The following is a 22,730-nucleotide window of genomic DNA, read 5'->3' as shown; positions in this document are numbered from 1 at the left end:
TTTCCTACTCCGTTTTCAGATTTTCTGCCATAATTCATTCCATACTATCAGTTATAAAGCCCAATTTTAAAAATGGTGACTGCCTTAAGCTAAATTGGCAGTTACCTGCAGTAAAATTCTGGCACTTTTAGTATTTCAGCTAAACATATGTCTCATTAGTTATTTCAATTATTTCTACTTGTAATCCAGAAGGAATTTTCTCTCTTTGCATATAATAGTTGAGACAAATATAATAAAAGTTATTACAGTGACAAGTTATAACCAACTTCATTGTCAGCATAGGCTGTAGTCTTTCAAAAAGAATTAATTATTTCCCACTGCCTTTTTTTTCTACTGTGGAATCCTTAAATGTGCTTTTAAATGCAGTCTTTGAAAGTTTCAGACTGTCACAGAAGCAACATTTATAGCCTTGGCATTTCTTCTTGTCTAAAGGACACAGCTTCTCTTCAGACAGTTGAGGCTATACCTAGACTCAACACAAGCGTCTTCATCACTCCCAGGCAAACCAGCCTGGGCTTAGTTTGGATTGCTATAGATTTCACTAAAACTCCTGTCTTAACACTATGGAACTGAATAAAGTTAACCACTTTAGCTCTCAAACTGCTGTATTGTGTATTTGGACAGGGTGAAATATAAACACTGACTTAAGTCTTAACTCTGGAAATCACTGGATAAAGAAAAGACAAGCTACAAGCCTTTTTTCCATTCAAGCATTCCCCAGTTCCACCTGAGCATTCAGAGAACTATTCTTGCCCAGCAGCCATAGAAACACCTGAACTATTGCAGTGGTTTGTACTCAGAAGTAGCACATCATTTTTTATATCATTTATATCACTGCATGACTTACCAGCCCCAATTGGTGCAACCTAAATCACTTTAGTAAAAATTGCTCATTTCTTTTTTATCTTCACATTTGAATTTTGAAAAATACAAGACTATATTTTGTGTTAACCACATTTTGTCGCAATAAGATTTCTTCCCTCCAATATAGTAATAGTTTTAGAATTTTCTTAGTGAATCTTAATAAGTGAATTTTTAATCTAGTGAATTTTTATATATAGTATAACCTCAGTTATGCCATAGCTGAAATGAAGACCCAAGATTTAGACTGCAAACCAGTAAGATTTTACGTCAGGTTGTCTGAGAGCTAAACACTTAATGCATTTCCAGAAATATTATTCTCAAAGAGCTGTGTCACTGGATATTCCACAAAATTGTGAGATTCATTCAACTGATTAATGACTCACCTAGGATTACCTGTTCATGCACTACAAACTTTTGCCAACAAAAGAACCAGACTCTTGAAGTGTGCCACCAAGGAAAATAGTTTTAATTGCAAGATAGTGATTTTTCTGTACAGCTGCAGGGCAAAACAAAAATGTAAAATTAAGGAGGGTTTGCACTGCCTTTTATATATGAACACTTTCAAGTGAAAAATTGAGGATTTATAACACAGGAACATGAAATGCAGATCAAAATGACAATGTTCATTATTGGTCTGACACCAGAATTCTTTTTCAGTGACATTTCTCCCCACAAATTAAAAGCTCGAACAGAAGACACACATCTTTATGTACTGATTTTTCAGCAAAAAAATTGAGGCAATCACAGAGGGCTGTAGGTCACATTCCACAGCTGCAGTACTTTGCAAGTGATAGGAAGGCATGTCTGCAAGCTCCACTGGTCAAACCAGGGGTGAATTTCGTCTCTGTAGCAGCTTTGGAGACTGTAAATCCACAGGAATTATTCAAAGGTAGAACTATTTTGTATGTTCTTGACCACCACCTTATGGCCTTATTTGTCTCAGATTCTGAGCCAGACTTTGGCCAGCAGTCAAAAAGTAGAGAAAAACCTGTAAAGTGAAGTCTACCAATTCCATTCAGAATTGCAGTCAGTTGTCTGATGACATCTTTCCAAAGCACTTGTTAATGTTACTCACAGTAAAAGCCAAGAGTTGTCATGGGGACATCGTAAAAGATTTGTTCAAGTCAGTTTCACAAGTCATTAGCTATCAGCTGAAACTCCCATTTCCCTAACTCAAATTTAAGCCATTAAATCATACTGCTCTCAACTGAAAAAGATGACAAAAATATGCCCTCCAAAGAAGAAGCACACTCTTGCATTTTCCTTCTTGCACTTAACCTTCCAAACTAAAGAGAACCCAGAACACTGGGGAAGTTGAATGTCTAATTTTTTTCTCTGAAAGAGCAGCTTTAACTGAGAAAGCATGGGATGTAAATTTACTTTATTTTTAATATGTACCATTGACCTTCTTTGCCCTGAAGATTTACATGCATAAAACCAAAATAGGATCTACATCCCATAAGCAATGGGTAAAAAGATTCCAAGAAAATAAACTCTGTAAGTGAGAGAAAATATGAAAAATAACTTCTATTGAATAATACATTATTTTTTCAAGTATTTGTGATATAAAAGCATCAATTGAAGCTGTAGGTTTTTAAAATTTTGTTCATCTATTCTTTGCAAGTCATAAAACATTGAGAAAAAAACACACAACCATGCCCCAAGAGGAATTAAGACACTTGGCAGGTACTTCAGTCACTTACCTACACAGATAATTTAGTCAGTGTATTAAAATCAGTTCAAATAACCCACTATTCTATTTACTTAGAAGAAAACACTTTATCACTCTCTTCTCTATGTAGGTACATAGGACAAAAGGGACAGTCACTTGAGTTGTTTTTTTTGGTACTAGTGAGGCAGAAATGGGCAGCTCACCAATGCAGAAAATTAGAGAAGGAAATGCTGTGACAGACGCAGAAGAAATGCAAGAGACAAGCAACAAGGCTGGTCAAGAGAGACTGGAGGTATTGATGGGAGCACATCAGGAGCCTTTGAGCAGATAGAAAGATGGGGAAGTATAGTTCAGTAGGTCACAAAATTATGCAGAATTTCAACTTTGAAATCATAACCACTTAGGAGATATTTAAGGTAATACTTGGTAGGTTTTAGAGCCAGTACCAAGGAATTGAAAAGAAAATCAACATGTTTTCTTTATACAATGTACAGTATATGGGGAGTTGTTTATATTGCATGGCCTCCTACTGCATAGTAGTTTGTATGTAAAATAAAGCTATTTCAAATTCCAAAAGAAGGGCACAACCGAGGAATTCAAGCTGGACCTGGGAAAGCAGTTAAGTCTTATGGTCAGAAGGGAGGAAAAGTAGAACAGGAAATCTAGAAATGCTGTATGGAGGGGAAAACCAGCAAATTTTCCAAGGGAGTATTTCTAACTATTTGTGAAGGGTGTGAAAAGTGAATTAGAGATGACTCCTAGGACCTAAGGAGTCAGATATATCAATACAAGCACCACTCTTCAAATTATTGGGATGGTTGAGGAGCAATTGCTCTGATTGCTCTGAAATCTTCTACCCACACTTTGCTATTTAAGCATACCAGAAAACTTACTGAAATAAAAAAAAAAAAAAAAGAATATAAAAGACTCCAGCAACAACAACAACAAAGAAACCAAACCTGAGAACTACTGAGAAAAAGATTAACACAAAATGGGGACAAACTTTGGAAACACTATCCCCAAAGACATGGTGACTATTATACAATTGCCTGCAGTCTGTATTGACGATAACAAGCATGACACTGTACTAAATATGAAAAGACTGTTCCTTACCAAAAGAATTGAGAAAAACTCCTGTCCCTTTGCTCCATGTACATCCTGACTCTGAAATTCCAAGATTCAGTTATAAGACTGATATGCACATGTATGAAGAAAACTTAAACACTAAAATATTGTGAAGACACAAGAATAAAATTATCATTGAGTAATGGGGCTCTGAGTGCAGGTAGCCAAAGGCTTCGAGATTGCAAGCCAAAGTAGGAAAATTTATGTGGAATTTACATCTCCTGAAGCAATATTTTTCTCAATCACAAATTTGGATCAGAAAGGCTGATTTTATATTCCTTTATTTATAAATCCAGCAAAATTCCAAGGTGAACTCATTATAACTGTTGAAATTTGGGCAACAGCAAAGACATCTTTTATTGAGAGCGCAGCCTAGTTAACTATTTCAGCAGCTGTAATAATCAAGTAGTTAACAGCTAAAAGCACACATCATTTTGGAAGACCATTAGATTTTGGGCCTCATCTGAGAAATTCTTAAGAGGTGTATATATACACATATATATTTTTTTTTAATTAAGTGATAGGCTGAAATAAAGAAAGATGAGTCAGAAAAGCACCTCCTGACTCACACATGTTAGGAGTTGCTTCTCTATTGGGAACAATGATGCATTGAAGGGTGTGGGCAATTCTTTGAAAGCACCGCTTCAAAATTAACACAAGTAAAATTAATTGTACAGATTTAGGAAGTCAAAAGAATAAGAAAGGCATAAAGAACCAGAAAATTATGAAGTTACTTTACTGCTATTGTCTCATGGCTCAATCTTAAAAGATTAAATATCAAGACAGAAATTGACTCATTGAAATGACACTATTTGTCTTTTTTTTAGAGGTAGTTATTGTCCTACCAGATCCTTGGAGTAATAGAAGCATTTTCTATGCAAGAACCTGCAAATATTTCCCATATTATTACTGATGGATAACAGTAGTTGGTAAGATTCTGCTACACTGTTTATTCAGAGGATAATAATGTCAATGTCAGCTCCTCTGTCAGCTAAGTTTAAATCAACCATAGTCATAAAAAACAGCAATAAACACTACCCTTAGGTAGATTCATTCATTTTAGGTTAAAATTTTGCATTTTTGCCTTTTTACCTGTGTATAGATATAGGCTTTAGCAGCCTTTGGAAACCACTGGAGCTCTCCAAATTAGTGAAAATGGAAGGGCAAAATTGATGGCAAGAAGATGCATATAAAAGAAATTATCAACCAGCAAAAGAATATTTGACATCCCAAAAGCTGGGAATTATATTTAAAGACTGACCATATATTATTTTTCCATGTAAGTCTTAATTTCTCTTTTTAATGATGTCTCCAAAATATTAGAACAAACATACAAATAAAGCTCAAGACCAAGGGTGATCGTTGAATCAAACAGGTAGATAGAAAGTTGGCATTTGGGCAATGTAATATAGCATTCACCAAAACTGTTCACAGAACTCTTATTTAAGAAATTTTTCACAAGTCCTTGGGTCAAATATTCTAACATTTAAATATTAAAGAGATTAAAGTTATAGATAGTATGGAAGTAACAGTGCTTATTCAGAGCAGAGAAGTGTGGGCAAAAAATTAGAAGAAAATGGGTTAAAAATAAAGTATGTGTAATTACACCTTCTCAGCTACTTCTTTTTGAAAGCATTCCACCTTAGAGAAGATAAAATTTGGCAGTGAGTCACCTCATATAATTCTATTCCAGAACAAGTTGTTTTTTAAAAGGGGAAGTAGTGATTTGGCATTAGGAATTAAAAATGATTTTCTGGAAACTGCACTACTTTACCTGCTATAAGAAACCCTTTTGAATAAAATACTATAAAAGCTTAAATTCATTATGGAAAAGTACGATAGATTAAAGTTGTGATTGAAAACTGACCTATGATCAGGCAAGCTACTGAATTACTTCCACTATAAAATGTTGGTCATTCTTCATGTTTTGTATGAAAGAGTTACTATGGAAAAATATCTAGAGTTTTGCTTTTTGCTAAATCAAAGACTGGTGATCTAGTTGGGCACAGTTGTGATAGTACATTATTAATAACAAAACTAGAAAAGTTTTTCTTTACTAAGCAAAATGATGGACAAGAAGTCACACACAAGCAGTAAGGGGGTCAGAGCTTAGGAAATTTTTCAGTTGAAAAGAAAGATAAATACCTTTTTGTAATAAGTGCCAAAATGTATATAAATAAATTGTTGATTTTTAAACATGAAAAACTATCTTATGGAGAATGACAACTATACTGCCATATGCTATCATAATACATGGTCAAATGTACTTATCGGTGCTGTCATAATGTGATGAATTTTTTTATACCAAGAAACAAACAAAAATCTTGGATGGTAGCAGCAGTTTAATGAGCAAGCAAAGAGGAAGTATGGAGGCAACTGCAACAGTTCAACATTCAAATCTCATGCACTCTAGTTGCAAATTAATAATTTTATATTGTTTTTTGCTTATAAATTTTAATTTAAGTTTTATTTTATATATTTATGGGATACAAAAAGGGAGGTATTTGGTTATGGTCTTCGTTTTAGAATTATGGAGCCAAGGAATGGAAGAAATACAATTTATACACTGTCATCCATCTTTAACCTTTAAAGGACTTCTCAGCTCAGTGTTAAACAAAGAAAGAAATTGATTTCTTGTGACTGCTGGTTGCATCGTCAGAATTATGAACAATGGAAAGAAGATTTTTAAAGAAGAGTTTTTACAACTTAGTGATGTAGGATACAGATAGAAACAGTGTTCTTGTTTTAAATCTTCATTTCAATAGCATACAACATGGAATGGATTAATTATTAGGCATAATATGGCTTATTATACCTAATATTATCCCTTATATCTACCACATCATGTACAAGTCCTTATCTCCTTATGATAAAATAAGTGAAGCAGTTAACACATTCTGATATAGTTATCAGAATCCTTACATTAGCTTCACTAAAATTGCAAAAGGCAATACTTGCATTACTTGCATCCTCACTTTACAAATGAAATTGCACACATATTTTCAAACAGGAGGTCTGGATCTACTGATTTGTGAATGATTAGAGGATATTTTTTGACAGTTAATAATTAAAATCACTTCATGGACTGTTGCTTACTCATGATTCTTTTCCAGGATGGAAAATTGAAATGGTTATATGGAGATTATTCAATGTCCCTTTCCTTCTTTTTATTTTTGAGTTGGTTCTGTTTTTGGGCTTTTTAAAATAATGATCTAATGATTGACTACAATGGTTCATTATAAATCTCAAGGTACTAAATTCCCTGTAGGATTTTACCAAAAAATTTTCCAGATCATTTTACAAAATGATGATATTTTATGACAAATAGAAAGCACAGGGAGAGATTAAGTAAAGAATAAAAATTCTCAGGAATCTTGAATGAAAATTCTTGGCACAAGTTCAGTTGAACATGCTGCTTTTCTTTTTTCCAGATACAATTCCCTGAAAGTCACTAGCTCATCCAAGGATGGTACAGCACAGAAACAGCAGTCAGAACTGGTGAAATCTGGGAAGAACATTCATCAAAACTCAGATACTGAAAACAGGACATTTATAGAAATCTCTATTGGTTGTTCTGTCTCTCAGAGGCAGAATGCCCACTCCTCTGAGTATTTCTGTGACAGACCTCCTTGGCATTATACTAGGGATGTCACCAACCTTTGCTTGAAAATAGCCAGTCTCTCCTAATTTTTCAGACACAGATTCAATGATCCCAATGAACTTACCATTTAAAAACATCTTGAGTTCATAGAAAATACCATGGCCCCTATAACAGTAGGGGTTGCTGATATTTAAATATGCATTCTGTATTATTTAATGAAGGAACTTAGAAGAAACTTATTCAGACATAAATGGTTTTAAAGTCTCCAGAAACATAAATCTGAAATAAATTTTTCACAAATTTTTAGTCTATTGCAAGCAACCTGTAAAGATTCTTATTTACATCAATTGAAAAAATTATTACACATGAGCAGTATGTATAGTTTGCATACAAGCAACATTAGAATTTCAAGGTTTTACCCAACAAACATCATTATCAAACATTAGATGGCCTAGCAAGGTGTTAATTCTTTGCTGATACTAAATGCACCCAAGCCACTGAAACTTTATCTATAATGTTATCATGTGCTCACCTCACAAAATCTTGTTTATATTTCACATATTTTTACATATTATTTTATTACTGAAATAAAATAACTTTACAATGTTTAGAAGGCCACTAAAATAAAATTTCTTGAATAAGTTATTAAAATCCTAATGCTTAAATACAAACCAATAATTTAAAATAATATTTTTTGCAGCTAACATGTCATTATTTTGTACATTTTCTATGATATAATGCTACATATTTTGGATGAAAATTGTATTATTCAAATAATACAATTTTGCAACCTTCTGTTACCAATCAACTTCAGAGCAATTGAGATTTCTTTGAGTGGCCTGGTATTCCTTACAAGATTTATTAATACAAGTCGGTTAATTTCAGAGAAGTTGAATCATAGGTTTGTTGAAAATCATTGTTTTAGCAATCATAAGGTTGTGAATTTTGTATTTTTTTACCAAATAGTTTTTGTCAGGATCAGAAATGTTTCCCAAGACTGGAATGCTTCTCTTCCAGTGTGGTGTACCAGTATAGAAGTGGACATGTGTATTACAAAACTGGAATTGGTTTTAAGCCTTGGATACAGAAGCACAGAATATTCTGTTTTTAAAGGGACCTACAAGGATCACTGAGTCCAGCTCTTAAGTGAATGCCCTCGATGGGGATCAAACCTGCAGTTAGAAAATCTTTGTGAATTTTTCTCTTTCTTATGAGTATGCGAACCCTGGTGTACACTTATCATGAGTTCAATAGTCATACTGGATACTCTGGAGCTGGTGTGGGTGCTCTCAGTCTCCTCTTCACCTTGTTATATTCTGTATAAATAATTAGATAATCCCTTATGCAAAGGTGATAACCTATTTCTACCCTCTTGCATTTACCAGCCGCAAGGATATAGGATCCTTCTTTATACCAATCATTTTGCCAAAATTACTTAATTAATGGCAAAATACTTACCAGAAAAGAGAGAAAGAGAAGGCCATGGCAGAATTCTTTATTTCTTAGCAGTTGACTTCACTGATATCTGAGATAAAAGACCATATTTGACTTCACAGTTTCACCTTAAGTTATTCAAGGTAATTTTTAAATAATGACATTTTTAGAGGCCTGAAACAGTCACTACTGACCCTTCAAATTACTTGGTAATTTCAGTCTCCCTCAAAATCTATTACCTTTTTGCTATTTATAGAAATAGGGAAAAAGATAACATTTTTCTGATTCATTTTTAAGAATGTGACAAGTAGTCCCTCAGGGGTCTGTTTTGGGACCAGTGTTATTTAACACCTCAATTAATGACATAGACGAAAGGATCAAGTGCACCCTCAGCAAATTTGCAGATGACACTGAGCTGAGTGGTGCAGCTGACACCCCTGAAGAATGAGATGCCATCCAGATGGACCTGGACAAGCTCAGGAAGCGGGGCCATGGGAATCTCATCAGTTTTAACAAGGCCAGGTGCTGGTGCTGCACCTGAATTGGGACAACAATATCACCTCAGGCTGAGGATGAGGAGATTGAGAGCAGCCCTGCTGAGAAAGACCTGGGGGTGCTGGGGGATGAGAGGAGGATGGAGCACCTCTCCTACAAAGAAAGGCTGAGAGAATTGGGTTTGTTCAGCCTGGAGAAAAGAAGGCTTTGGGGTGATCCAGTTGCAGCCTTCCAGTACCTAAAGGGAGCCTACAACTGAGTTTGTGCTCCGTGGTCTAAGACAGTATGTCCTGCCCAGGCAACATGAGGAGAAAGGATGTATTTTCTGATGAAAAGCACATTGGTCTCATCAGGGAAATTATAGAAACTTGAAGGAAGAGGTTGGCATCATGAAGAGTAGTTTTAATAATATTTCAGAAATAATAGCCCTCTTAGGGTGCTCATTTTGTTCCACTAAGTATAAAGACAGTTTATACGATCATTTTATTGTGGGTATTTCAAATAAGAGCAGATGGCTCATAGTCTCGTTCTCAGACCTGGATTTCTTTTAGCCTATCATGTAGGATTTGTGTTCAAGCAGTGATTTAAGTGCACTGAGTCACCTCTTATTGAACCAATATGTTTTTTGATGGGGAGGTGGGAGGGGAAAGAGGTGTCTGCACTCAGTTTTCAGATACAGGTAAGGCTTTTTCTTTGCTGTTAAGTACTGAAAAGAAGAATTTTCTGTTTCAATGGATAAGTCAGTTCCTTGCAAGGGGGATTCAAATTTATTGAAGGCATCTTCAAGTTCCAGACTTCTGCTGAAGGAGGAAGGATATCACATCACTCAAGTACAAAAAATTAGTCACTTCCCTCTCCTGCTTTTTTATATACATTTAAATTGCTTAGCAATAATTTATATCAGAGCAATATATGTGCTGTGTGCAAGCCACTGACCTGCAAGGAGTTCTCACTGAAGTGGTGGCGGGATATCATGCCTGAGGACAGGCATAAATGTGATCACTGCCCCCAGAAAATAAAATGGGATTATTAAGAATTTTACTTTCTAAATGTTTTTTCTACTAAATCCCATATTTTTTTCTTTAATTAAGAATTCAAACACCATTTATGATGACTTTTAATTTCTTCTTTTTTTCAGTGTCTTTCAGGCTGATTAAGTAAAACAGAGTACCACTGTTAAGGCTTTTAATTGTTTCTTCACCTCTTTGCTTGCACAGGAACAGATATGGATATTTTCTTTTGGCAAACTGAAGGATAGTTTAAAAAAATGACTAAAAGAGACCATTATTTCATTTCTTAGATACTTTATACAGTCTTATGCAATGTATTTACTGTGCTTTCAAAAATAGAGCTGTCCTTTCACTTTGTCTGGTTCAATGAAGTGCTATACTTGGAAGAATATAAGTTTTAAAGAGTGACAAGTTTTATTGAACAACTTCTAGACTGTGAGAGAAAGTCAATAAAGTGCAATAAGATGACAGCAATGTTGATAATATAACAAATCCTTTAATAAAAATAGCAAAGAAATGTAGACACAACATAAATTGAATATGTTTCTATATGACACAAATATGTCTGGTGAATCTATTGGGAAAAAAAAAAAAAAGGAAGAGAAAAGTGCCATTCCAACATCCCAAAATTACTGGGAAACTCTTCATATAGGAGATGTACGTTTTGCCTATCTTTTATAAGGATTTAAGGGTGATTTGTTTACTTCTCAGTATTTTACAAAGACACTATTGAACACATACAGGATATTTGTGATAGGAAATCACGAACAAATTTGCAATTTAAATGCTCTTTTATGATCCTGACCAAATGAGGCAGAGACAAGTACAGATGGTGGCATTCAGACATGAGTTCATTTGTCATGAGTATAAAGCATATAGCCATGTTAGGAAAAGAGGACTGCTATCAGAAGAGTCCCTCTTGAACAACTTGAACTAAGAAAGGGAAGGAAAGAAGACGTGAAATGTCACTAATGTTTCAACTAAAGAGCAACTCCAAAGAAAGGGGGTTATTTAGACTGCTACCAGAAAAAAGATTACAAATTCCTAGTCAAATGAAGTGACTGGCAAAGATGAAAACCTTGTATAGCTTTGATTGCAGCTAAACTTTAGCTAAACTTTACTATCAGTAAGGAATGTTGCATGCAAAATACCCAGAATTTAGCAGAGTGTAGATTACTCAGTGATAAGTCTTAATAAGAATGTACAAAGTACATTTTGTAACTGTGTATTCAATTCATGCTGACAAAGAGAGTAGTTTCTTTGAAACCCATCAACTCCTTTTACTTACACACTTCATAATTTTCACTTTCCAACCCACTGCAGCACAAACTTTGCCTTCTCACAGGGCTGCAGTTGTGTGGTTTTTTTCTTATTTGTAGAGATTTCTGTTCTTTTAGATAACCAATAGGTTTAGCTGCAATTATAATTAGCATCAACCTGTGAAAATGAGCTGTAACTTTTGCATGGTTATCCCTTGGAAAATAGGGCATACTAAAGACAATTACACAAAAAATATTGAAAGGGTAGAGAATTTTCGAGATGTACAGCTGATCTTCTATAAGGGGAAATACATCTTAACTACCAAGATGGGATTGCTTGCTGGTATTTTCTTTAACTGTTAAAACACATTTTCTTGAGCAAAATTAATTTACCCATACTAGCACATGGTTAAAGCTCAAAGACAGAAGTTTAAATTAAAAGATCATCATCCACTAATATGGAAAGGAAGTTTCTACTTAATGCCGCATGCAGCTGAGACTACAGGAAAGATTTAGGTAGCAAACTCATCTTTTCTCAGATTAAAATATTGGTGAATTAGTTGGATCAACATCAAATATGAAGAAATTTTGGAATGAAAAGAAGAGAGATATCATTAAACAAGAGATATTTTGAAATGTCTAGAAGTAAGAGTAAATAATATCCAATAGCAGAAATATGTTCACTTTCACTTGTTCTATTTTTAGAGGCTTTATTTCAAATAGATATTTATTTAAGACAGTAGATTTATACTACACAATGCAACAAGGTTAAATTGAGAGTCAAGCTATAGTATAGGTCAGCTAGATTAGAGGCAGCCATAATCAACCTAGTGGATTTGGAATGGCCTAATATATTAAAACAAATTATGTTTTTGATTAGATAACTGCCATTGCACAGACCATAGCTGACCACTCTGAAAGTTATTGCGTAGGATTTATGACTTTACTACTTTCTAGATTCTCAGAATCATCATAAATGACAGGAATTCACTCTGAATCAAGTATTATTTTAATATAGACTACTATGACAATTATACTTTCCTGGAGGTGGCTACCTCCTCATAGTCAAATAGTAACAATAATTTTCCCAGTGAGATCATCTTTTCCTGCTCACCCAGTCTCCATGCAGTAAAAAAGCTCTTCTTGCTTTCATGGTCTGACTGAAAGGGTGTGAAATTCCCCACAGCACTCCATGCTTCCTGCAGCCTCACTAGGTCTTGGAAGATTAAATAAGATTCTGTATTTACATATCCATGCCCTTCTTAGTTCCTCAGCTAAGGAAGAACTGACTCAGCCAAGGAAATGGTGATGTAACAGCCAATGATTAACAACGTTTCATCACAGGAATGCAGCTATTCTTTTCTGATTGCAGCCTGCCCGCAAGATTTTATTCCTGATTCAGGCCTCAAGTTTAATTCTATCTCCTGGTAATAATGTCATCTATTCATTTTTTACATTAAAATTATTTGTTCAGGTTGGGCCGGGAATTAAGGAAAGAGAAAATCAACTGAAAGGGAAAATCATATAATAACAAATTTGTTTTGTAACATGAGAGCCTAAAAGAACAAGTTTGGTATCACACAGCACTGAGAAACAGAGGATTGAAGGCTCCTGCAGCAAAAGGAAGCTTCCTGACAAGCTGTTTCCACCTTTGGAACTATCCTAATATAGGGTCTTCTCCAAAAGCCATCACCTTCTAGATTCATAATCACCATCTAAAAAGCTTTGGCAGCCTTACCAGAAGGACTTTCCTTCCGCAGAGTGAGGGGTTTAAAAGCCCAAGCACTACAGACCTGGCACTCAGGTGTGCCTCAGAAAACCTGCAGATGTGGAAAGTTCACCTCAAGGCTTTAGTTTTGACCTTCAAGGAGGTGGATTTTTTCCAAGGCAGGGCAGGCATGTTGAAAGGCCACCATCAACCTGTGTATGACTTTCCAGGAGTTATGGACCCCAACAGCCTCAGCCAGGAAGCTACATGAAATTACTGGGAATAAACTGAAGCTGTCACTTCACTGGTTTCACATTATACATTCTTATCCCCTCTGCCAGCAACATTGGCGCTCCTTTCTCCACATGAGGAGCTCTTGGTGAGGTCCAGTCTATGGAACCCAATCTATACTGGTTTTTATAAAACACTTACAGGGAGTCATGTTCACAAAGACTTCTTGACATGTAAATTTATTTTAATTTTATTTTTATGTTAATGCATAAACATTAAAATATGTTTATTTGAGGGGTGTTTGCTCACCCATTTGTTTCAGTCTTCATGGATGACCAATTTAGAACAAGAATAGTTCAGAGTAAAAATAAACAAAATGAAGTTTCTGATTTTAAGTGGAAGCCAGAGAACACTAAGAAACAAAGCAAATTAATATTACAGCTGTTAGAACTGTAAATGACATAGAGATGCTGTTAGATTAATAGTGCTGCTAATTCTTCACTACGTATTACACATTAGGATAAGAATAATTAAGATATTTTTTCTTTAATAGAAGCAATTTCAGCTAGCTGGTGATTTTTCTGTAGAATTAAAATAATTCCCTGTAATAGAAAAATTGCACAAAGGACTTAATTTTCCAACTACAGAGTTTTATGAAATAATTTATTTGGAAAAAAATTAACTTTCTTAACATTCTTATCACGTTCCTCAGAATTCTTACACTATGGCTTCCTTTGTAAATCACCTCTTTGCCTGTAATTATTTCTAAGAACTCTTAGTAAATATTTACTCAATGCTAATTTGTAAAGTAGACTATTTAAAGGATATGCTGATATATTGACTGAGGAAAGTGCAAGCTAAAATCCAACAGAGACTCAAGGCACCTAACTTAAATTTCAGAGCTTATATGGTTTTAAGCCATCTTTCTTCTATGATCAAAACTAAGCAAATTTACTTTTTATATTAGCTTAGTAATGAATTGTTAAACCACAACAAAACCTTGCATGGATATTGTGATTCAATCTATATCTAAGTCATATCAATATGAATTAATTTAATTTTAGTTTAAACCAATATTGTAAATCTTTCCTAAATATCAACAGGGTTTTTTAGAGGTTTTGAACAAAATTACTTTAAAATATCTTCTTGTCAAACCTACATGACTTTCAAATGCAAAGAGATGCTTGAAACTCACAGTAACCCTCTTACAGTGTTTCAGAGCTGTGAGATGAAATCAAATCATATACAAGATTTGCAGCCACAGGCAATCAAAAAAAACAAGGGAGAAATAATTGAGGCTGTAACAACATTATTTTTGATACCAGTGTCTGCTGCCTTCTCAGCAGGGTGGTGTAAGGAAGCCTGTGCAAGGAGATGATCATCCCTAGCTCTCACACCCCTCAAGTAGCAGAATCCATCTTCTGCCATTCTTCCTTCCTTCACAGGAGGGGGAAAAGCATTCAAAAACACAGAAAAAGCTAAGTTAGCACACTTCCTCAGATACTGGGAAGCTCTAAAAAGCTTTTAGCTGCTCAGAAACACCACCAAGAAATCCACATGGGTCCATTTCTGGAAGGGCAGAAAGCATATGCAGTTGTTTGAGTGATACCAAAAAAAAAAAAAAAAAAAAAAAGAAAAAAGAAAAAAGAAAAAAAGATAAAAAAAGAAAAGGAAGTAGTGATACACCAGTTCAAGAAAAGAGTAATACACTACATTTAAGATGTTATCAGGCTCCTTATATTATACAGAAGTGTCAAAAATAAACATTAGCAGCTGGGCAAATGGAATTCATGCTGAGAGAGTAATGCAATGTCCAGTACAGTTAAACCACTAAGAATAGCAACTACCAAATTGCAACATGATATTTGCCTGTGCCCAGGGCTCAGTGGGAAATCCAGAAGCAACTTCTGCCACTGTGATTATGCACCATTTAGAGCTCTTATTTAGAGGCTTTGCTCATAGAGCATTGCAGGATCCTTAATGGGCTGATTTCCAGCTTTTCCTGTGCAAAGAAGGGTCTAGAAATGCTGCAGCATCTCACCCCCACACACACACCCTACACCACCCCACCTTTTCAAGTGGCCTGTCAAACTAGTTAGTTTGCCTTATGTCAGGGATCTTTGCCCAAAGTTATTTTCTGCATCTCACCCACTTATGATCAGCTGAGTAGCACACAGGGGACCATATTTAGATTAGTGAATTTGGCCCGTAATTTGTAAATGTTGACACCTGATTTGGCTTTTTATAGCCCCATTGATATAGAAGATATAGTATATATAGAAGATATAGTAGACTAATAGAAAACTTCTGCCTTTGCTACTTTTTAGTTTCAGGATTGTGCATAAAGAAGTAATTCTTTCAAAAATCAGCTCCTTTTATAACTCTGGGTACACTTCTTTGAAAAGTTGTCTTAGTATTATTGTTTCTGATGAAATAGCTCTAAATTTAAGTCATTATATCTTTACACTTAACATTTTGTCATATAATAGCTCATCCACTGACACAAAGTGACTAGAGAGAGATAATATCAATAGCTCCTACTCGTGAGTTCCAATGCAGAAGCTTACAAAGGTAAATAGAGGTTAATTACCTGAAGGTTAGTTGAATAATCCCACTGTAATGAAAAATAATGGAAAAGTCTCAATAAAATCATGTTAAAAAATGTTTAGTTCTAATGTTGAGTCACATACTGAACTAACCGAAAAGGGAATTTTGTTTCTTTTTAAATTTCACATGAGGAACCTTCAAAAAAGAACACACTCATTACCAAAACTTAATAGCTGCTATTGTTCTCTTTCTGAGAATATTTCCAATGTACCTCAGTATATACTGGGCATAGTTCTCCAGTAAAAGTGCTCACCATATCTCATAATGTGTTTAAATCTAAATATTAGTTCCTGGAGTAACATAATGTTAAAGTACCTAAAATTAGTATGGGTTCCTTTAGAGAAATTAAAATTTAATTTTAAATAGGATATGGGACACAGTTTCTACACTGAGTAAATTCATTAGTGGTATCTTTTAGGTTTTGTTAATTTTTTTACTACTTTAATAAGAATATTTTTATCTTAAGCAGATAAAATCAATATGGCATGTCCTTCTGAGTGCAGTATAACTTTTCTGTTTCCATTTTGGAATTTAGCTGAGTAAGGAAATGTTCTGAGGCATTTTCATCCAATAGCATTATATCTCTTTAAAAATCATGCTTAAGGCCTGACTAAAACATTCTTTGCCTTGGCTACAAAAGTAACATCCTCTTAGAATTGTAGGATACGATTCTGCTCCCAGATGGATGTCTTTTAATCATTACATAGAGAGCTTATTTTAAAGAGTCTTTCTTTAAACAGAATTTTAAACAGACCACTCAGGCTTTTATCTAAATCCTTTGGAGAAATGATTTTACAAAACTTATCCATACAGTGTTTGAAATTATGAAAATTGTTGCACAGTTGGCATATGAAGAGTGGTAACAAAGTACCTAAACAAAATGTAAAAATTTTGGTTTCTCTTTTCATGAATACAAGCACATAGAAAATGATGGTATAAAGTCAAGGAGAATGATGTTATGAAGGAAAGAAGATTTTAAATCAATTGGTTTGCTTGGGGTTTATTTCCTGTGTTTATAAGAGGCTGAACATGATATTACTCAGTTCAGTTTAGTTTGGTTTCTTGCATCAGATTTTATGAGTATTTTCACAAATACATTTTACATTGAATTCCTAAATTCATTAGGAATTTTTTTCTGTATTCTGTATTTTAAATACTCTACTCAATCTCCATAATTAGCTGGCAAATCATATACCATTGATTGGATTTTAACTTAAAATATGGGATATTTCGTTTAAGGCATCTCAATTATTGTCCTTTCTGAGGCTGTAACACCAGTCAGCTGTAATTCACACTCTGACACCTGAGTTCTAACTCTAACTGGGCTCTACTTCAAAACAAAGCAAATATCTAAATTTGCTTAACTTATACAAAGGCTGCAGACAACTTAAACTATTCTTTTAGGTTTTAGCCTAAAATATGTTAAGAGCAATCATTTCTTCAAAAATAATGCAGACCCTCTTTAGGACATCAGTACATTTTAGCTGAGGCTTTTAAAAAATCACTGCAGCAGATCTGACTGTAATCAATGGCTTTAATTATTTATTGCCTGTACTAAAATATGCATTTGAAAAATGCAAATACAGTGCTCCTTAGGTCAGTATAGTGAAATTAAGGTGCAGCCATTGTAAAATTTTTTTTGCATATATATTCCTGCCAAATATTCGAATACTTGTTTGTGTGAATTAACAGAGCTATGATTATTTGGCTGATTTGCTGCTGAATGAGCAGAAAGGAAAAGCCAAGCCAAGAAAGACTTACTGTCTTTCCAAAACTGCTGTTAAACAATTTATCAAATATTTGGAGTGGCATGACTGCTTGTATAGTTAACATTGAACTGTTTTATGAGGAAACATTTGCAAAAGCATAAATCAATTTGGATTTTTTTCTCATTAAAATAATTGCAAAAGAACTGGAATAGAAAATTACCTAATGGATTTCTTCTTCTCTCTACACCTTCTGGAACATAATCATCTGCCTCCATCCACACCTCCCCCCTAAAACAGCTACTAGCTGCAATACATGGTCACCTGGTAGCACTTTTTATGGTATAAAAATTGAGCTAAAAGATCCAAAAATTCATGGTTAAGTCTTTATTCCTTAACCAGAAATGGAAATATTTTACTTAAAACTGCCTTGGTCTGAAAATCTAAAAAAAAAAAAGTCAATTTCTCTCAATATAAAGTGACAGTACATAGAGATATTGGGTTATTGTTCTCTTTGTTCTACATTATGACCCCAGATCACTAATGAAAGTAGCTAAGACAGCCTAGAAAGCATATTCCCAAGCAGGATCTCTGGTCAATAAATCCTAGAGGAGGAATCTGAAGAACAGCAAGAAGAAAAATGGTAAGAGAAAAGTGTGCCAGCAGAAGCAAATTTCTTTCCAGTGTTATAGAACAAAGATACAACAAAAATGGCCATTGAATACAGGTAACAGAGTTTCCCATGTGAAGTAAGAAACTTCAGCAATAATTTTCAAATATAACATTCTCTAAACAAGACTCTGTGCCTGCTATTAGAATATTGATGATGGGAAACATAGTGGTGGTGGCTGTATTGTTTGTGACAGTCGTCCAGTCTGAGAATGAATATACTTTTGCATTTACCACATTTAGTTATTGCTTATAAAGAAATTAATAGAAGTACAGACTCACTAATTACCTTAGTATACCTAAACCCATTCCTATTTTTTTTCTAATGCTCTCATCTTCAGTGTCAGATTGCCTTAAAACAGTAAGTGTATACTTCAGACATCAAAATTCATCTCCAAATTCTCATCAAATTAAAATTGCACACCATTTTGCAATCCATCAGTCTTTTGATTGACACAGATTGTTAGTTTTCACACAGTAAGATTTGAATACAAGCCAAATGCATATCATATACTCACTGACTTGGCAGGAACATGGCTCCACAGGCCAGTTTTGGGAGCTGATAATCCAGCCCTGGCCCTCAGTGCCTAAATTTCATTTTAACATCTGTTATTCAGCAATAAACACACTGGACTGTGAAAAACAGGTTCATATTGTATGAATGTTCTTGAATCCTCTGTTTGGGAATTTGCATGTGGTGCATAGCTAAGTCCGTGGCTGAAGCTGGCTGCAATCAGTCTCATCCGTTGAAGCAGATGAGTTGAAAAACACATTCAGTGATATCAGCTGTTCCTTTTATACAGGTATGCAGATTACTTGGATTTCAACAGTCTCTTAGAATAGCTCTGGCATAATTCCCCCTCCCCCACCACTTTTTTTTTAAATATATCTTTTGATTTGCAAAGAGAATACATAAAAGTTCTCATCTTTCTCAGAGCTGGAAAAAAAATAGTGTCACACATTAAAATGGTATGCAGCCCTGAAGAGATCATCTTATTTCCTTGAGCCAGTGAATCCAATCTAAATTTATATTTCATATATACTGTGCCAAATATCTCAGTCTGAACCTGATTTTGATCACAAAATTTTCAGCAGCTTTCACTTGATTGCATTGTACCTATTAATTTGAAGCATTAAGAATATGCAAAACTAATGTATCTTTGTCTCCTAATGCAAATTGACAAGGTAGATATCCTCATAGCAGATAAGTTCTATAATTAGTAACTTAGAAATATGTGTAAAAATTTTCAGGCTTGACTTGCAGAGCTGACTTTACAGAAATGTTCTTCCTTTATTATTTACACAATAGAGCTGCATGTCTTCCCCATCACACCATCAATTGCCATCTCTTGGGAGCAAGCACTACAAACTATCTAAAAGTGCCAATGCCTTCAGGCTGATTTGGGTTATACAGTTATATAAAAACTGAAAGACATGATATATTTTTTTTAGCTCAGTTTTCAGTATCTACCAACATGACTGAAATTAAATCCTATTGTAACTTTCAAAAGCCATCTTTATGCCATTAGTGTAATTTCTTCTTCCTTCAAACCCCTAGGGGTTTGCTGCCTAGGTTTAAGTCTAGATTTTGGTCCAGAATGAGCTGTGCAGAATGAGCCATGAGAAGAGAGGTCTGTCCTGCCCTGCTTTGTAATTCTTGCTCCTTATCCTGGCCAAGCTGTGCCATAGCAGTGCTGGCCCCTCTCTGCTACAGACCTGTGTGGTACTTTCAACTCCTGCCCACACCAGACCTGCTCTGCTCACCATGTGCAGGTGAGGGGACTGTGGGGACAGTTTGGCACTCATGTCTCCATCCTTGCCCACCTCATTTTCATCCTCAGCTGTTGGCTGACCTTGATCTCTGGAGGAGTCTGCCCTTGATGCAGCTTGGTGGAATTCTGCTGTGTCCTCAGACACACGAGGATTGAGTCTTACCTTGATTGTGCCCTTGAGGAATCATCTTTCAAATCTGTGTGGTTTGTCCTTATTAGCCTAAGCAAATACTAGGGAAAGGTTAGCTTAGGACAGATAAAAACTCACAAGAACATTATTTAATTTCTCTGTTCTCTCTGTTTCTTTTCCAGAGGGGTACATACTTATCCCTTTCCAAAGGTCACTAGCACAAGAAACCCAAATTGCTCTTAGGTGTCCTTTCTTATCACCTCTTCAATAGTAGGTGTACCACAAAATGTTACCCAGTTTGTGTAAAAGGAAAAAGGTCTTGGCACATACTGAAATATTAGAAATACCCCTCAGTGCATCTCTTAAATGGGCAGCATCAGCAGCATAGTTATCCTGCAGCCTAACATCTCCAATTCATCTCCTGTGACTTTGTTGGACCATGGACCATGATGGCCATGTGGAAGATGATGGCCATGTGGAAGTTTCAGCCTGAGAACCTTGGGAAGGCCTTACATATGTAGCAGTTCTGTCACATAAATTGCCCAGTTGTCCAGTGTGGACAACCTTGAGTGCATGAGGCTCTGACTCAGAGCAGGGATGTCTAATTTAGATGTGTTTTAGGATCACCATTACTCATTGTTCTGCATTTACTGATATTAACTTATAGAACACAGCCTGCAGTCTAATTCTTGTAAAACATCCCTGAGCAGAGGGATTTGGATGTTCTCTTTTCTTGAAATACAGTTTACCCACTTCAGACTGTGTTGTTGAATTATGCGAAAGAAATGCCAAAAAGAGACAATAATAATGTAGAAGGAGGCTAGAATGCCAAAATAAAAGAATTTTCTTGAAAAGCGGTGTCACATATAATACTATAAGCTATATTTTAGTAGACAACTGAAAGAAAAAGAAAAAGGAGGAAAAGCCCCGAAATAAAAGAAACTAATTATATGTTTCTACTGAAAACCAACATATGACCCAGAAGTCACCTACATATCTACTTATTAGAAGTCATCTCCAAGTTTTAGTTGGAGTTTTCTTTAATGAAACCTTAAGATCTGACAATTGGTAAAGCTGAACTTTTCTGTGAAATAGCTTGCCTTCAGAAAGCAACATGAGGGCAAAAGATAGTATATGATATGAATAGAACTAAAAGATACAATAAAGCCCTCTTATTTTTTTTACATCTGCTATACTGGTAAGTAACTTACTGTAGATAGGAAAGTGACAGTCTCCCACAGAAGTAGAATAAACATTAAATTGATGTCACTTAACAATTCATGACCTCATTTTGTGTGATGTAGAAATCTGGACATAAACTCAAAATACAGATTACCTCCCTTGGAGAAGTTCCAGAAAAAAACCATTATAAGGAAATCCTTCCTAAAGGAGAAAAACATGGGGTTTGATAATGTGGGAATTCACAATATTCTATAGGAAGTTTAATATTTTTTCCGCAGATATTTCAGAACCCTTTAAATGTATGGCACTGACATTTCTCTCTCCATTGATCTTACCAGACTCTTTTTTATTACTCCATAGAGGTAGTTTTCACTTAGTATGCACATAATTCCTATATACTTTACAGGATTTATGCTCATGCATCAAGGATAGAATAGATATCCTTGATCTTATGTCTACATATTCCTAGCAGAGAGACTTTAAAAACAGGTGTAGGATAAACTTTGCTAGCTCTGTAGTTTATTCTCTGAATCCTAAGTGTGTTAAGTGCAAAGACATTTACAGGAGGAAAAGAAAAGAGAAACAGAAAAGGAAAAGCAAGACATCTTAATATCTTACAAGTAAGAATGAGATTTTAACAGATATCAATTGTTAACAGTATAAAACCCAGTTCCAAAACATTGTTTGTTTTCCTGAGAAGTAAAAACTTTAAAATATTTTTGGTTTTATATTTTCAGACACCTTTTTTGTAGTGTGTTTTTCTAATGGTTTTGGTCAAACTGAATATATATTTTTTCATTAATATCAAGTTCAAGCAAGAATGTATCACTTTTTCACTTATTGTACAAAATATAAACAAAAAGTAGAAGAAAACCCAATGTACTGAAATACTGCTAATCTGCACTCAATGAACCTTGATAATTCAGAACAAAAAGTAATATAGTATATGGCAGCTCTACATGTTATAAGGTCTTAGGTATGTAACATTACTAACAAAAAAATTGGGAAGATTTTTTTTTATATAAATGGAGCATGTGTATAAAAAAATCACAAAATGCTATTACTTATTACTATATTGTAGTAATAAGTACATTTTGGCTGGTTCATGGCCAAAAGAACAAATGATATAGAACAAAAACCTCAAAGAGACAAATAACTGTTCATGTGTGTCTGTAGAATCATATCCAAGGTGGTCAAGTAACAGTTACAATAGCTGCATTTATAGTAATATTAGAAGATGAATGGGGATCCAAGATGAAATCTAG

General features: G+C 34.8%; 1 long non-coding RNA gene across 3 annotated transcripts in view; it reads right to left on the bottom strand.

Moving 5' to 3' along the window:
- Positions 1 to 19,168, bottom strand: part of LOC113458838 (uncharacterized) — a 69,895-nt gene extending 50,727 nt beyond the window's left edge. The window contains exons 1-3 of one of the 3 annotated variants that reach the window (XR_012582415.1): positions 18,900 to 19,167; positions 8,721 to 8,787; positions 1,248 to 1,360 (exon numbers count right to left, since the gene is read on the bottom strand). This is a non-coding gene — a long non-coding RNA (uncharacterized LOC113458838). Of the gene's footprint in view, positions 1 to 1,247; positions 1,361 to 8,720; positions 8,788 to 18,899 lie in introns of all 3 variants that reach the window. The other 2 variants (XR_003379478.2, XR_012582413.1) reach the window with 2 other exon arrangements.
- Positions 19,169 to 22,730: the final 3,562 nt, after the last annotated feature.

The sequence above is a fragment of the Zonotrichia albicollis genome, chromosome 1, assembly GCF_047830755.1.
Source record: "Zonotrichia albicollis isolate bZonAlb1 chromosome 1, bZonAlb1.hap1, whole genome shotgun sequence".
Taxonomy (NCBI): domain Eukaryota; kingdom Metazoa; phylum Chordata; class Aves; order Passeriformes; family Passerellidae; genus Zonotrichia; species Zonotrichia albicollis.
Note: the sequence above shows the minus strand (reverse complement) of the source record. Positions and strands in the feature narration are given on the sequence as shown.